Source organism: Aphis gossypii, chromosome 3, assembly GCF_020184175.1.
Source record: "Aphis gossypii isolate Hap1 chromosome 3, ASM2018417v2, whole genome shotgun sequence".
NCBI lineage: Eukaryota > Metazoa > Arthropoda > Insecta > Hemiptera > Aphididae > Aphis > Aphis gossypii.
The window spans coordinates 11680559-11695487 of NC_065532.1; the positions used below are offsets into that span (position 1 = coordinate 11680559).

The following is a 14929-nucleotide window of genomic DNA, read 5'->3' on the forward strand; positions in this document are numbered from 1 at the left end:
GGCAGATAGCGGTCGGGTCGCTGCTCACAACCACTTCCGTCGGTTTCAAACTCCGACCCGCCACTAACTGTTGAAAGTTCATTTTCGCTACGCCGACAGACGTGCGCACTCGCCGCACGAATACCCATCTCGCCGGAGTCGCACACAGAATTGCTTCTTCATTAATTGCTCTCCCCTTTTTTCTTTTTTTTTTCTTTCACTCTCTGTCTCTTTTCGTTTCACTCGTTTTTCATTTCGACTGTCGTCACTCAATTAATTTTTCGTATTGCCGTTGCATCTATAACAAAATTATAACGCTCTCCACTAAATTCGATAAAACCCGTAATTTACTGTTCATTGAAACAAAAAAAAAAAATCTGTGGATCGCGACTACGTGAAAATCAATATTGCCGTCGAAGGCGATTAATGATCTCGCGCATCATCACCTCCGGCTGACCGAACAATATTCACGGACGAGCACCGGAAATGGAATGCAAGTCAGAGTTCAGAGCTGCTTCCCTTCGCCATTGGTAAGTTGAACGCTATTTTTGTTTTTTACCGACGATTTACCCCGTCGCGGCGGTATTCGTCTCGAATCGCTTGTTACGCGCAATTCGCGCCGATACTCTGATACTCTTGTTTTTGTAATATTTGTTTGCGTATTAAGCGATTACTCGTTGTCTATTCAATACCACCATTACGCTTCTCGGTTTTGCGTTTGTAGCTAGTAGTTTCAGTAGTAGTGTTGTCAACATTTTTTATCTCTGTTTATCTGAAACGTTATTATATAATATTTTACGGTCGCGGGTATATAATAATATGTTTTTTTTACACACGTCTCGTTCGAACGGCGAGTTACGTATAGCACAAAAATATGCGAGCGGCGGCGTGAACCCTGTGCTGCTGCTGCTGCTGCTGCTGTTGTTGTTATTATTACTACGATTGTTATTGCCGAATCCGATAATAATAAGTATATAGTGTAAAATAATATTAATCGCCGAGGGCATTGTTGGCGTTTAAAAATACATTTTCAAACCTATACTCCGTTTTGATAACGACCACGTCCGCTCTCGTCGTTGGGGTGGCGGTCGGACGGGGTTTCGGCGGTTATTTTTAGCGATAGCGTGCCGTTTCCACCGGGTGATTAACCCCCGTCTCCTCGATAAGAGACGAACGCCGTCGCGCGCGCTTGTCGTGACTTGCGCGTGTGTGTGTGACCGACGACCTGGTGCGTACCGGCCACACCGGGACACTTGCGTCCACCGCCCATAGTCCTGTTCTCGGGTTGGTCGTGCCGGCGCGTGTTGCCCTTGACACAAACTCGATCCGCGGCGGCGGTGGAAGACGGGTAGGTAGGCAGGTACCGTCGGTAGAACAGGTACTCATCGTACGATCGTCCATCCCGTCCGGTACGTTGACCGGACCGGACGCCCGCCGTACGTGTAAACGCACCCGCAGCCACCGGTGCACGTGTCGACCGAACTTATCGGCGGCGGCGGTGGCAGCGGCGGCACAGGCACACAGGACGGACCAGGCGCCGTCGACGCTGCTCTACCCCGTCGGTAAAAATGTATTTATAAATACTGCCGACGATTGCCAAAAGGCCAAGGGAACGAAACTCTTATTATCGTTATTATTATTATATGCGTATTACGACAATATTTTATGTTTTCGAAATTTTTTACTCTCTCTACTTCTTTCTTCTTCTTCTTTCTCGACGATTCGCTCGCGTCCTTCGTCGTTTAACACAACAATATATTATTCGTTTTGTACAGAAGACCTGACCAACACACCTCGGCACATTAGCGGAGTCGTTAGCGCGCATTTCTCCTCCTTTTCGCCGCTCGTCCGTGCTGTTTTCGTAATCGTCGCGCTAACGACCACGTCGGTGGTTCACGTACTTGTGCGTATTCCGATTAATTAATAACTATTATTACCGCGCTTATTGTTTCATGGCGTCGATACAGCCCCCGAAACCTCCCCATCCACCTGCAGGACACAAGTACCTACGTCGGAATGTGTCGTCGTCGTCGTCGTCGTCGCGGTTAACGACGCCGCAGCCCTTCAACGTCGTGTGTACATAATAATAATTAATAAGTACATCACTTAACGAATTCTTTTGTATGTTAAGTCGACGACACTTAAAAAAATATTAACATTCACTAACTATTATTATAGGTACCTATACTAGAGAACGATATTATAAAATATACGAGTTTTAGTATACCCTTAGCATTAATTCCACGTCGTCGCAAGTATTATTATTTATTAATGTTCAATAGTTAAATATTTATCAAACGGACTATGAAACGAACATTATTATTATGATTTACTTCCTATACAACGAGCGGTTCGGGGAAAAACAATGGCAGACGCGCTCGTCAGTTAGAGGGGAGTAGGAGAGAGCGCAACGAGAGACCGAACGTTATAATAATAATAATAATATGTACACTAGGTATATGTATTATAGTGTGCAGCTACACATTTTTTTTTTTTTTGCCAATTTTGACAGTCCTTAAATTCACTCTTTCTGGTTTTTGTTCTCGTCTGATCGCTTTTTGTACGGAACGATATCGTGAGCCAATTGAAAATATTATTTGAACGACCCGGCGTCGGCAACGATAAGCGGGTCGAGTGACTCACGGGGAGATAAAGGAAAAAAAATAATAGAATAAAATTCGTGCCGTGTCTCTGAATCTGATTTCAAATATTACGACTACTACGACTGTAGTGGTTACGGCGCAGTGCGCCGCGGCGGAGGCCGCAAAAATTATTCGTCTCGTACCAGAAGCGCTTGTGTGAATATCGCGCGCGCGGGTAACGCCTAGAAGAAAAATACACATTATCACACCGACGTCGTCGTGTAGGTCCCGCCGGCGGGCAGGGCGGTTATGTCGGGCGAAAACGCCGCGTGTCCTATTTTTTTTTTTTTTTTTCTAATCGCAGAAAAACTATTTAACGAGAGACGATAACGACGGCCGGAACCCCGATGACGACACTCCGTCAGCCACCGTACGCATAATAATATTATCATGTATCGTTAAAACTCGCAGCGTACACTCGAAGGGCGTTGTTGTAAAAAAAACCACATTTTCTGCCGCAGTGTTCGCCCTGTATAATAATAATAATAATTATGCGTCGATTCGACGATGACGTCGGCGGCTGTCGGCTACGGTGGTGGTGGTGGTGGTGGTGGTGATGATATCGCCGCCGCCGCGTTTAACGCGTGTGAAGCACGTCGGATAGCCGACGACGGGAGGCTTATTAAATATACACACTGCGCGCTCGGCTAGGTTCGTTCCCCGATAGGGCAAACTGGTCAAAGTGCACAACTATTATTATTGTTGAATATTGTGCGCGCGCGCTCGTGTGTGTGTGTGCGCGCGAGTGGCGCGTGCAGCGCTATAATAATATGTATATAATATATATATATATAATATTATATTATTATATTCCTCTCGCGCGACTATATAATATTATTATCATCGTGCGCGCAGCGCTATGGGGGAGAGGCCGCGGCGGCGTTGCCATATCGGTTCGGCCCACGACGACGACAGTGAATATAATATAGTCATAATATAGAGAGCCCGTAATAATATCGTAATGTTATGATATTATTATTATTATTATCGAGGACGAAAAAATCCAAAAAAAAAAAAAAAAAAAGTCGTGCCCGGGGCCGTCGGTATAATATTATTATTATTGTAACCCTTCGACGGCAACAAACGCCGTCGTTGTTGTAGTAGTAGTACGGTTTCCGTTTCCAAATCGTCGCCGCTTTTCTCGAGAGAAGCTGCTGCCGTCCCGAAGAGTTTACCGAACACGTCGCGTTTTACGATCGTCGTAATAACCCCGAACGCTGCGGCCGCCGCCGCCGCCGCTGCCGGGGACACGCACGCGCTAGTGCGATAGCCGCTCGGCGAAACGTAGTCGCGATAAACGCGATTTAATTGCACTTACGTCGTGTGTTTTTCTCTATTTCGTGTTCTGTTCGTTCCCCCGACCGATCATAATATTATTATTATTATTTATCGTCGTATAGAGTTGTAGTTGTAGTTCTTTTTAATAATAATAGCTTTTCGAAATTCGACATTTACGTGGCTCGTTTTGTTTTTTTTTAACGTCACAACGCGTTGCGTGTCGTACACAACGTGTCGATATTCAAACAGTGCACGCGGTGAAATACACCGTTTCTTATCTCCCTAGTGTATCTAAATCTGTTCCATTTGTACAAAAAAATCACCCGTGTCGGTATGATAAATAACAAGACCGATTTTTTAATTTACAACGCTACTTCCTTATCGTCTTTTTAGTTACACATTTCCTCTGAAATTAATTACACCGTGCAACGATTTGGTGTTCAAAAAATGATCCTAGTCATATGGATATACTTACACATATCATCTAACGATTTAATTAGCAGTAAAACGTGAAAATCTTACTCGTAGATGGATGAATCTCATTACTCATAGTTAATAATTGTTTTTATTGTGTTTATTGACAGTTTTGATAATAATCTCCTTATCTATAGTCTATATAGAGTGTGATTGACTTTAGTTTATTATTCGTTGATAATAATTTGGTACCATATTAATTTTTATATAAATGTATATTATTATAATGGTCTTTCACGAGATGCTTCATTAGTTCAAAATATTTTATCTTTTTATTGCTTAAACGTTTATACTATTAATCCCCAAACGATAAAAATGTTATATTTTACAACATGTCCTAACTCCTACTATAAATACTAGTCTGTGCATAAAAATTATCATTTTCAGTTTTTAAATTACAATAATATTTATACTTAAACAATTACTAAAACTAGAGAAAAAACAATGTCTATAAAAGATTAGGTACAATTTTAGAGATATGACTACATTATGTATTTTTAAAATATTTTATCTCTATTATATTTTGTGTTTTTTTTAACAATAATATAATAAATTCCTATTAATTTTCTTAAATTAAGAATCTCTAAATTAGTTTATATCAAATTAGGTGTTAGTTTTTATAATTTCTAGATTTTAAATTATATTACCTTGTACAATCATGTGTTATAGTGAAATGTATGCTCAATCCTTTTTTATTTATACTTGAAAAATTAAAATGTCCATTGTTATAATATCTTATCATAATCCTTAGTGGAATATTTGTCGCAATATTTTTTTGTATACAAATTATTGAATTTTGAACGAGTTATTAATTAGTTAGGTATAATTATTTAAAGTTTAGATAAATGCGATAGTAAATGACACTTTATGGAATCTCTGTAAAAAAATGTTTACATACATTTGATCCCGACGTATATTGATTATAGGACTTTAGTCTCTCAGTTTTGATATCATTATTTTTATTATTTTCTTTAGTTACGTTCAAATAGTATGAAAATATTAGTATAAAAGTTTCGAAGTTAGTTCATTAATAGTTCATTCTTTCTTGGTCAAGCTAGATTTTTTCTAATTAAATTTTATATCTTTTTTTATTACTTTTATTAAAATAATAATAATACTAATATCTGTATAATATAATTATAAGTTTCTATGTCAGAAAACTATTATTATCTTTTAATGTACTAATATAATAAAATATCTGACGTGGAATTGGTAAACAGTATGTGTGCAGAGTATATACAAGCTAAACTTAATTTTTAAGTGTATCAAATGCCGTACCGTAATTTTTAGATAATATATTATTAGGTACTTCAAAACTTAATAAGGGACCAAACATCATCCCATGGTTGAATAATTCTCTGAAATAAAATGTCTTGTATAGTGTAATATTTATCGGTGACGAAATATCCATTCCTTTATATTATACTTATATAAATTATAACTTCTATATCTACTTATTTAAAATAAAACGTGATGTAGGTATACATCTAAGCAGGAACTCGAAAACATTCTGCTTTAGAGTGTAAAATTAAAATGCACGTTGTTTTTCAAAAAAATTAAATCTGTTCGAAATATGAGAGTTGACACTTAAATGGATCACTATTCACTAGTATAGTATAGTATAATACAGTTTTTGAATTATACTTTATATTATTGGTAAATGCATAACCGAATTTACTAAAATAAAATTTGTAACGCACTCAATGTTAGTTTTTTATTATTTAGGTAGGTACTATTAATAATAAATATGAATAACCGTCTCCAATTTCTAATTTTTTGATTTGTAATCAAGTTAATTCCTGATTAATTTATATGATTTTTTTCTAATTTGTTTTTATCAATAAACCCATCATACATGTTCTTTACATATAGATTTGTGTGTATCCATTCGTTTCCCGATTAACATGTAGTTTATAACCGTTACGGTTTTTTTTTATCCACTACTACTGTTAATTATTATTCGAGTTTTGGCTTTTGTCCAAACGAATTAAATCACTAACTCTCTAATTTGAATACATGTAATTGCATCTAAAAAAAAAACCCCTAGCGAGAATGATGGGAACCGTGTGTAACGTGGGAACAGGTTTCCAGGCACCTGTTTGTGTTAGCCGGACAAGGGTGGTTGTTCATGGGGTTAAAGACCCTCCGTTTGAATAATATATACATATATTTATAAATATTATTATAATGGGGGGCGCTGGCCCTTAACCGTCATATTGTTCCATGTCGGCGGAATCATCCCGCGTTTCATTGTTTATAGGGTCATTTTACACCTGTTGTTTTCACGTTTATTTGTGCCCTAAAAATCTTCCTGGTTTTTAAAAAAATACTCTGTTCGTGCACAAAGGCTGACCCTCAGCAGGAAACGACGATTGGGGTGAATATTTTGTATATGTAAATCACTAGTCCTAAACATTTTAATTTAACGCTCGACAACGCACAGTCACTAGGTACGAATTCAATTTTAAAAAACTACCGAATAAACATTATAATTGTGATGTTAATATACACTATGTTATAAACTTACTCGGTTAACTTATATCGTTGTATTATTATACCATTTATTTTTCCTTTACGCACATCAAATCGTATATTCCTGTAGTGTTTGTATAATATAATATATATATATAATATATTCTATTTATAGGTTAACTCTGCCTTTAAAACAATATACTCTTATGTAATATATGTATTTCTTTTAAATCTCATAAATTAGTCATTAACGTTTCCTACCATTGCATATTATAACGTATGTAATATTATATTATATTCTTTATAAATTATTTTTTTGTTCGCACTATCCTTCCCAAAACGACAGAAAATTTGCATTTCAATCGGCTGTTTTGATAATTAACAGAAATATTCGTTTTTGAAACGTCGTAGGCGTACATACCTGTACTAGAATAATTTTCGTGTGTTTCTCCACGATTTTTTGTGGTGTTTTCTTTTTTTTTTTATTATTATTATTATTATTACTATTATTTTTATTCTTCTACCTCATCGCAACACAACACAACACACCACACACTGGCGCACACCGGCATTATAGGTTTTGAGGGGAAAGTAGGTTTTACGGTGACGACCATATGCAGGTTGTTTTGTATGTATATGTGTATGTGTATGTGAAGTTCACGGTGAAGTGATGCTCGCTCAACAGGTACACACGCACACACACACACGCAGTCACCAGTTGCCGGTGCATGTATGTGTATATATACATATATATATATACGTCACACATACACTAGCGCACGCGTGTATACTCGCACACACACACAAACCCATACATTCACTCACTCACACACATGAAAATATACGCACGCACGCAGAGGCACTTGTAATTACTGGCCGCACCGAACCAACAACGGCGAAGGGTGAATGCCCTGATACGAACCAACCCCGTTTCCAATGCATGGGTCATTCACCCTATAAATAATATAAAGTTATTCTTTCTTTCTTTCTTTCTTTTTTTTTTTTTTTTTTTTTTTTTTCTAAACGCCTCGTGTGTTGGATGGGACTATGGGAGATACCATACGGGGATAGCCCACATGCCAAACCACACAATGCCACTTGCTGCTTGTCGCCGCGTTCATAACATTATAATATATTGTTACTGAATTATTTTTTGTCATGGGCGATCGTACATTATAAACGAAACATAATCGTTTTTTATTTGTTTCATTTTCTAAAAATCCATAGGTCGTCTATAGAGAAACTTTCGAGATAGAATTGCGATGATATTATAAGACGTACTTTCCTGTAATCTGTATTATCGAATTAATTTTTATTTGATTTTTGATTTATTGTAAATACTGTATAATAATTTATTGTCGTAATTATAGATCAATTTTTTTTCCAACAATATTACGCTCATTTAACTGGATAATTACTAACAATAGAACGTGCATTTTTAAAGTTATGTTAGAAAAATATTTAGAATACATCAAGGATGTCTGCGAACTTGATTATTATGATTTCACTTTTAAATTCAAATAAATAATCATTAGTAAACTCTAAATAATCACATTTATAGCATATTACACCTACAATTTTTACTTCGAGTTGTTTCTGACAAACATATAATATATCTATTCGCCTATGTATATTATGATGCATTTATACACACACATCTAAAATAGAAAAAACACGAACCACTAATGCACGCGCAATTTTTTCTCTCCACCTGCATGTTACGTGTGTTATTCATTAGTCACGTACGTGCTATTTTACATAATAGGCAATATTTTTCTACTTGTATTTAAGATGGTAGTACTTCTTTAAAAGTTTTAAGACCGGGCGTACAGTTGAAATAAACAAAATATACAATTCTATCGTACATAGTTAAAAACTTAATGGGAAGTTTTTGTCATTTATGTGTTTGTAATGTTTCAAGCGTTATTACCATTTCAAAATGCGTACAATGAGATTTAATTGATGTGAATTGCCCAGTGAAAGCTTACTCGAAGGAGTTTTTTCATTTTTAATATTGTGAGGGCAAACTTAGGAAGCCCGTGTCCGTGTATATAATAATCACGACTATGCTCATATACGGGTAGGAGAATATTGTTTCATTTTTAGTGCCAAACGCCCACTCCCCCCTATAGTGTACAAGAGGCCACTACATTTTGTTAAGGGGCACCACACCCTTCTATGCGCTATAATTGCATTCGTTGTTAAAATAATATGCTGGTGTGCGCATGCATTTAACCGTCTTCATTTATGTGTGCCCCGCGGGTTGGCATCCCGCCACATTTTGTTTTTAAGTTGGGAAAACGTTATCGTTTCCCTTTGCTTGCATTAATGCGTCTATGTTGGTAGTTAAGTAGGTGTTACAATAATAATAATAATAAAATAAACTCGACGGAAGAAAGAATATAATATAGTAAAAATAATATAAATATTCCGTGGTTTTATACAGATTTACAGTTATCTCTAAACATTTATCACACAACTGAAATTACTCAACCGTCATATCACAGTGTTTGTGCTCATAATCCGGGTCTTCGACCCCGAAAGTCACAAACCACGCCAGTGGTAGCACTGAAACACAGCTAGTGTGCCCCCTTCACGTCGTGAGAACGAGTGAGAGAAAAAACAGCAGTGGAAAACTAGCAGTACTCATTATACAGTATGGTACAAAACATCGACCGTTTGTCATTATAAATATTTTTTGTCTTCTAAAGGGTAGATATTTTTAATTTTTATATGCATGACATACGTGAAAATATTTATATTATTAGGATGATTTTATTAAATAAATCAACAGAAATACAACCGTCATTACCTCTCACGTTTCGGCTGCGCTGCCCGGGTCAACGTCCTCATTCCACTAAATACATAACACACATATCCGTATGACGGAGGCGTATAGTTTCTAAAATATTTTAAAACTAAAATTCTAAACTCTTCGTTTGTTTTTGGAATTGTCGTGTATCGCTTTGTGGAAAACTTCATCCAATACATTTTATTGCGTTTAATGCTATTTATATTAATTACACTGTTTATTATATGTAATTGTATAATTTCCATATTTTGCCTTGTTGCCTAGTCATGTTTCCTATGTATTTAGTATAAGTTTTTATTATATACAAATCTCAGATTTATATTATATAATATATAATATAATTTTAATTAATTTAGGTACTACAATGATTTATCCATTCAATTTGTAATTTTATTAGTTACTAATTATACGTAGGTATTATGTTTATATTGAATATTATTACATTTTATATACGGTAGTCTTAAAGCCCCTAAAGAAATGCTTAATTGAGTCGATAATACTTTAAAAAAAGAAATATGAGGGTGGTTTTATTAATACCCGGAGACCGGAGTTTATTCAACCCTATAAACTTGATAGGGGCTGTTTAGAAACTAAAAATACTCTTTATGACGACCACTATTACTGTACAGTGTACATAATATTAAATTAGATTTGTAGTATACGTTGTGAACCACCATTGTATACAATTCCTTACAACGTGTCAGCGGTTTTTTTTAACGACGATGGTTTTTTTACGTGCGTGTTTTAATATATAATTATGTACTGATATAACTTCTAATTTTTGTGATTAAATACTTTTTATATCTGCCGAATAAATGGTTTATGTAAGGAATGTTTAATTTTTGAAATATTATTTATTTCCCTTAGGTGTTAGCTCTACCAGTACATGCTTTTCCCTTGACAAATATTTTATCATGATAATTTCTTTTTCACCCTTCTAAACGAACAACATAATGTTGAATAAATAATACTTCTATGTTTTCAATGTAATATTTGATTTCTTACTTTGAATTAATTTAATCGGGGTTTTTTAAGAAAATATTCTAATCGTATTTTTCATTATGCATGTTATTATTGTACTCTTGAACTTGGGTATTAAATATCAGTAACCAGAGATTTAAGTGATAATATTGAATTACAGGGCAATATATTTTTTCTACCATAAGTGTTGAATCGTAAAGTCATTAACATTACACTTTTGGATACACGCCTCACGACGAGAATCGAACCGTTAACCGTGCGCGCGTACCCCTATTATATATATTATAATTTTATTACAAAGGTCGTTATATTGAATTTAACGTCATGATGATTGTACCTAATCGTTCACGATGAGTATATAATAATATTTTAATATGCGACGGATTCTCGAGTCTCGACGAACGGTCGTGCTGATATCGAGAATACGATTTTACCTAGGCGACCGCAGTACGACAAAAAATTATTATTAACCGACACGATAGAAATCGATGACGGGCGGTCTTGTCGCGGGTGATGTGTGATCGGAAAAATACGGATAACCGTATTATTATCGTAATAGTTTTCAGTGAGGCGAGCGTGGAGAGGACCGCGTTCTCGCAGTCGAGCAAGGTTTTCGTGACACGATGAAAACACCCTGTATATAAAGCTGAATAGGGCGGTGTGGTGACCTTGATTCGTACGCTGGCCGATCTGTTACGCATTGTTGCCAGCGCGTCCCCCACCCCGTGCGTACGGGCGCGCGCGTGTGAGTTTCGTGTGTGTGCAACGCGCGCGCAAGTGTACCGCGTTTGTGTGCGCGCGCGCGCGCGTGTGTGTGTGTGCCGCGCCCGCGCCGCCGCCGCCCACCCGCGCGCTCGGCCAGGGGTGGTGGTAGTGGTGGTGCCGCGCTGTTGGCTGTGCACCGGGTACCGACGATGGTGCGGCGCGGGTGGAAGGGGTTCGGAGTTAAGGACGCGTTGCGCGTACACCGAGCGCGGTCCGCTACGGGAAGGCCGAACTCGGTTCCACGTGTCGCCACCAGCGCTCTCTCACTCGCTGTCGTTCCGTCTCCTTCGCTCCCGCCCGCCCGCCCACTCGTCCGCGCGCCGATACCACCGTTGCAGCCCGTGTAATAACCCGCCCCACCCCGCGCCACCACACCCGTCCGCCGTCCGCCTCGTCGTCGTAAGTAGTCGGCGTCCGTCCGACCACAGCGTGACCTCAAAACTATTTAGGATATTTTCGGTGAGAGAAGAAGTAGAAGTAATAGAAGAAGAAGAAGAGCGGAGAGAGATAATAAAAAGGGTTTGAACGTATTTTCGTATTTGCATAATTGTGTGCGCCGGCCTGTTGTACATGCCGTGAGTACAAAATCTTTCGAGAAGTGGTTTTCTTACGTTTTTTTTTTTTCGTTTTTTCGTTTTTTTTTTTTTTATTTCGGTTTTCTCCGCGTGGTGACGTAATTTTTCGAGCAGCATTAATCGCGCGCCGCGACCGTACCCGCACGGGGCGCGGGCGGTGCACTTTGGTGGAATGACAATATATAATACGAAAACCGGAACGTTTTCTGCTGTGCGTATGCCCACTATAGTTAGGCCTGTATGACGGATGAGGATTCGAGACATCGTCATCGTGTGCGTTTAAAACGTTACGGTGTAAAAGCGCACTGAATTTTACGTGCGCGCGTACAATATAATATTAACGTCTGTGTACCGCGTGCGAAGGACGCAGAGCTTGAAAGTTGAGGATTGGTGGTGGCAGATGGGGTGTGGCGGGGTACGTGCGTGCGTGTGGGAGCGAGGCGCGCGCGCGCGTGTGTGAGTGTGTGAACGCTGTCGTCCGCGCGCGTTACGATGCACCCACTTGTTGGCCTCGCGGCTCGCACACTGTTGCCGCGGCGGCGCGGCGAGCGTCGGTGGGTTTACCGCGTGTGTGCGGCGGCTCATCTCGGCGGCGCGTGTTGCAAGGCGGATTTTTTTCCACCCTGTTGCAATACGCCGAGACCCCACCCACCGCGTCGGTGTGACGGCGGCGGCGGCGGCCATGTAGCGAAGAAGAAAACAACCTCGCCGCCGCTTCTGCGCGCAATCCGCCTTGTGTGTGGGTACGCGCGAAGTTTTCATTTTGCGTTTTTCCCCGTGCACGCGAACCGCGCGCCGCCTTCACCGGGACGGGCCGCCCGGCACGTCATGACAACAACAATAATAATAATAATAATACGTCGTGATCCGCTGCGTACCGGCGCGCGACCTTGGACGTCGTGTTTCGCTTTGCCTTCATGATCACCCCGACGACGGTTTTCATCACGTTTCTTCGGAGTATGTTATTTTTTTTTTTATATACGCCTCGCCCAGTCGACGTTATTGTGAAAATGGCACATTGCTTCATTTTATACTACGCGTACGTTGTGCGTTTTTTTTTCACCCGGTAGTCTTGATTTTAACGCGTTTTGACTTTGAAAAAAAAAAAAAAATTATAAACAAACAATATTGTATGAGTAGTGTAACGTCGTTGTCGGTAGACGTACGAACACACACACACACACACGCCTCGAAATTGTAATTCCGGCTAACCGTATAAGTATTGCGGCAAAACATTTCGCGCTAAAATCGCTGCATATACCTACTATACCATTTCACTGCTTACGCGTGCAGGAGGTTATAACAGGGGTCTCCAACCTACGGCCCGCGGGCCGGATCCGGCCCGCCAAGCTTTTTGCACCGGCCCGCCAAGTTAATTAATGTTTTGATTGTTTTGAAATATAAAACAAATTTTGAATTATAAAATAAAAAATTATATAAATAAACATACATTTTTTAAATAAATCTTATCTATTCTTATTTATTTCTCAATTTCATAACCTATCTATTCCTAGATAGACAACAATTTTTTTTTTTTTTTTAGACACATTCTAAAAATTTTGGCCCGCGATGCCAAAGCGTATACCAAATTTGGCCCACCGTAAAAAAAGGTTGGAGACCCCTGGGTTATAATATGCGGAATGTTGTACATGTATAAACCTACAACTACTGATAAGCCTCAAAAAAATGTACCTTTTATACATAGTCTCTGCAGACTGATTATAATAATATTGTTCGGTTGAGAATTCTAGTATGAAAATATATTCTGTATAAGGCGTTGCTTAAAACCATTGCAGTTAAAAAGTACCTATTATTAAAATTGTTTAAAGCATTGTCGTATCGCGTATATATGCCTTTGTATGCTATAGTTAAATCTACAGCGATTTTCATAAAAAAAAAATATTATTATGCAATTTAATAATTCACGTAGTTTTTAGAGGTTGAAAGTTGATTCCAATTATAAACCACTACATATATAATGACAAGGAATGATTTGTCATTAAGTAATTCACTATATTTTGTATGACACAAATAGTAAATGCAAACAAATTCGTTCATCTATTATACACAATTACTGCATAATATACCTTTAATTTTGTATTTTTAATCTAAATAAATTGCCCATTGTTTATGCTAATGTTTAATTTTAATTATTAAATATTGCTGTTATTATTTTTCTGAGCTCAAATCTATTGAATTACTTGATTTATTTGTTTGATAATAATACGCCGATATATATTATATAGGTAAACAACTTTTTTATAATTTTACTTTTAAATCATTTATCATTTATATTGGCACACATTATATTATTATTAATTTTTATAACCTTTGCTGGTTCGTATTTAATTAATTCGTAAGTTGTAACTATGCAACACTAAAATAAAATAACGTAGTTCTATCTGGATTGATATTTGAATAAATCTGAAAAAAAAATGTATTCATTTTAAATATGTTGTAGTTCAATTGAATTCTGAGGTATGTTTAATGCTATGATAATTATTTAATATTATTTAGGTTAAATTTAATCATAGTTTGAATTATTTCCTTGTTGTATTTTAATGATAATTTTGATCATCGGTTTAATGCTATTAAAAGAAAACAATGCCTTAATGTATCACTTAATATGTTTATCTCAATAATAATTTATTCCGCTTAAATACCTTAATTATGAACTCATTTTGGCATAAAAATAATTATTAATAAATAGCTTATTTAATTTAGACCTTTTCCTGGAATGCATTAAACATGACCTTTTCTCGATGACATTAACTCTTTTGTTTATAAATGTTCACTAAACATATTAAAAAATTTGAAATTAAAATTTAAGGCATCACAAAGATGTGCAGATGTGCTGCAGTACTTACTGCTTGGTAACTATATATATAATAGGTATTCTAAAAAAATAGTTAAAGCTAATAACTTAAGATTTCTTGATTTAATATGGCATA

The 14929-nt window shown here is 37.4% G+C and overlaps 1 protein-coding gene across 2 annotated transcripts in view; it reads left to right on the forward strand.

Moving 5' to 3' along the window:
• Positions 1 to 42: 42 nt before the first annotated feature.
• The window catches only part of LOC114129393 (protein tramtrack, beta isoform-like), a 31200-nt gene continuing 16313 nt past the window's right edge, over positions 43 to 14929 (forward strand). Inside the window, exon 1 of one of the 2 annotated variants that reach the window (XM_027994117.2) lies at positions 43 to 509. The gene's annotated coding sequence lies outside the window, so the exon portion shown is untranslated. Of the gene's footprint in view, positions 510 to 14437; positions 14457 to 14929 lie in introns of those variants that run through there. The other variant, XM_050204564.1, reaches the window with a different exon arrangement.